Raw genomic sequence first — 235 nt, 5'->3', positions numbered from 1 at the left:
TCGAGAACATTTCAGTCACTTCGGAAGGCCGGCGAGATATATGGCGAAGACGAAGAGTTCGCGATGCAGAGACGATGGCCAGGATGCCGTGGTCATGCGTGCTGGTCTTCAAAAATCTCTAGGGTTATAGTTTAACGTAGTTGACCGTGTTTTTACCCAAAATTTATGAGGATTGAAAATGTCTTTCCCTTGAAGTAAAATATCTCAACGGATTCTGAGCAGATGAGTACACATT

The sequence above is a fragment of the Penaeus monodon genome, chromosome 33, assembly GCF_015228065.2.
Source record: "Penaeus monodon isolate SGIC_2016 chromosome 33, NSTDA_Pmon_1, whole genome shotgun sequence".
NCBI classification, from domain to species: domain Eukaryota; kingdom Metazoa; phylum Arthropoda; class Malacostraca; order Decapoda; family Penaeidae; genus Penaeus; species Penaeus monodon.
This window is presented reverse-complemented; position numbering follows the sequence as displayed.